General features: G+C 44.4%; 1 pseudogene; it reads left to right on the top strand.

Annotated features, from left to right (window-relative positions):
* The first annotated feature begins 397 nt into the window (after positions 1–397).
* LOC149463616 (Nuclear RNase P) lies at positions 398–793 on the top strand (annotated as a pseudogene).
* Positions 794–2711: the final 1918 nt, after the last annotated feature.

Genomic DNA, 2711 nt, shown 5'->3' with positions numbered 1-2711 from the left:
AGTTCAATGGGAGGAAATAGGGATGCAGCCCCAAGGCTTTACCGCCCCGCCCCCATGCTCTGAAGCCCCGCCCCGTGCCATGAAGCCCCGCCCCATTTGCTGCAGCCACTCCCCTTTTTGAGTGGTAGATGGCAAAGTCCCCGCCCCTCATTTACATAAATGTCGCAAAGGATTGTGGGTATGTCGGTGTGTGATCCGGGGATGAGGGCTGAGCGGTTGTGTGTAATGTAATGTTATTGTAATGTAATGTACGGTATTCGGTGTAGGTATACATCTACACATACATCAGAGCAGACACGTCTAGGAATAAAGGGATTGAGATGGATGGGCTCTCCGTGACCTGACCCTCACAGATCCTGGAGCAGTTTATAAAGACCAAGGTAGACTATAGCAATAAGGTGAAGGAAGCTCACTACTGAGGTGCCGTATATGTCACTCCTGCTTGGGAGCTGCATCAATGCCACACCTTGGGAATAGGTCTTAGACTTGAGCAAGCCAGTCACTGCCCTCCCAGGGCGTCACCCAACCCCTCATGGGTGAGTTAGTCTCCAAACATTCCAGGTTGCATCCAGCACATGACACCGCAAGCGAAGCTGGGTTAGTGCTTGGGGAATCAAGGTGTGCGGATCCCAGCTCATGGGGCCCCCCCTCGGTTCTGACCCCACCCAGCAGATGTCGTCATGTTGAACGTTGGGAATAGGAGACTCATGGCTGGCAGAGCAAGTCTAATGTGTGAGATGAGAGTGGCTTGTGTGGGTGCTGCAGAACCCAATTCAGACTGCTCTCTCCTTCCCTCACCAGAATTTTACTGCGTGGGGGTACCACACGACCCGATTCAGACTATCCCCAACCCCACCTTTATTACACTCTGCCACGGCTTGTGGGTGCGCCACACGACCCAATTCAGACTACTCTCCCCTCCCCCACCCTCATTAATCCCCGCCATGGCCCGTATGGGCGCCACATGACCCAATTCAGACTACTCTCTCCTCCCCCACCCTCATTATACTCCACCGCGACAAAACCACTTCTTCGGTTCCAAGACCTTCCATTCTCAACCAGTGTTCCATGGAACCCTGGGGGGTCCTCCAGAAGTTAAGGGTCCTTTAACCAATTCAATACCGTGCAATTTTACACCTTCCTGCCCAGGCCATTTTTCAGGTTTCAGCGCTCTCACACTTTGAATAACAATTGCGCAGTCATACAACATTGTACCCAAACAAAAATTTTATCATTTTCTTCACACAATTAGAGCTTTCTTTTGGTGGTGTTTAATCACCGCTGGGGTTTTTATTTTTTGCTAAATTAACAAAAAAAGACCAAAAATTTTGAAAAAAAAACACATTTTTCTTTGTTTCTGTTATAAAAGTTTACAAATAAATAATTGTTCTTCATAAATTTAGGCCGAGATGTATTCTGCTACATGTCTTTGGTGAAAATAACCCAAATTAGGATGTATTTTTTAGTTTGTAGGAAAGTTATAGAGTTCACAAACTATGGTATAGATCTGAATATTGATCAATCCTGAAGTACTGACAGCCAATCTAATTTCTTGAGGTCCAAGAATGTCAGAACAGTACAGATATCCCCCAAATGACCCCTTTTTGCAGAGTAGACAGTCCGACGTACTTCATAAGAGGCATGGCGAGTTTTTTGAAGTTGTATTTTTTTGTCATAATTTTTCGGAAAATGAAAAAATTTAAAAAATTATTTTCACTATTTTTTTTTTTTACATACTGTCACCAGTGCAGTACAGCGTCATCATATAACTGGCATGGCGGTGAACAGGGACACTGACTGGTGACAGTATGAAAAAAAAATATATATATATTTTTTTATTTTTTTTATTTTTTTATTATATTTAATTTTTTATTACATTTTTTTAATTTTTTTAAGATTTTTTTTTCATATTTTACTATGACCAAAGTAGTACAATGTTACCATAGTAACATTGTACTACTTTGGGGAAGTGATCAGTATTTTTTTTTTTTTTTTTTACACAATTTGCTTATAGCAAAGAATTACTTTGCTATAAGCAAGCATTTACCTAAATGAAATCGATTCATTCAGCTTTTTTTTTTTTTTTTTTTTTTTGTGCTTAGCTGTAATTTGGTCACAGCTAATCACATGACATGTGCATGTGATTAGCTGTGACCATTCACAGCTAGGCACTAGTATACAATGGATGGCATCATGAATGAAGCCTTCCATTGTATACAACTGTCATGTGACCTGCTGTGATTGGTCACAGCAGGTCACATGGTACCAGCAATGGGAGCCGGTACTCGGATCTGTCATCGGCCGTGTCCGAGGTGCACGGCCGGTGACAGATCGCACTGCTGCGCCAAATGGCGTGTACCCGGAACGGAGAGACACTTCTGAAGCCGCCAAACGGCCATTGGCCGGGCGGCTAATGGTTAAATTGTGGCTGAATCTGATGGTGCCTGAATAGTTCTGGACCCAATGCCTATTTGAAGAGCCAATGGCAGGACACCAAGGATCTTTTTAGCGGTCTGTAAGAGTGGTGTGAGGGATTTCCGGCATGAAGAATCGCGATTGGGAACGGGCATGCGCAAAGGAGATTCTGCAGAAGAATTGCCGATTGTGCGCAGGCGCGCAGGAATGCGCGTTCACATGCATGCACACGCACGGCGAAGATTGGCGCCAGACGAGCCATTTAAGGAGTGCCTCTGCTCAGATTCAGTGCTGAC

This window comes from Staurois parvus, unplaced genomic scaffold, assembly GCF_062004578.1.
Source record: "Staurois parvus isolate SC_StPar_1 unplaced genomic scaffold, SC_StPar_1.0 ptg000154l, whole genome shotgun sequence".
NCBI classification, from domain to species: domain Eukaryota; kingdom Metazoa; phylum Chordata; class Amphibia; order Anura; family Ranidae; genus Staurois; species Staurois parvus.
Note: the sequence above shows the minus strand (reverse complement) of the source record. Positions and strands in the feature narration are given on the sequence as shown.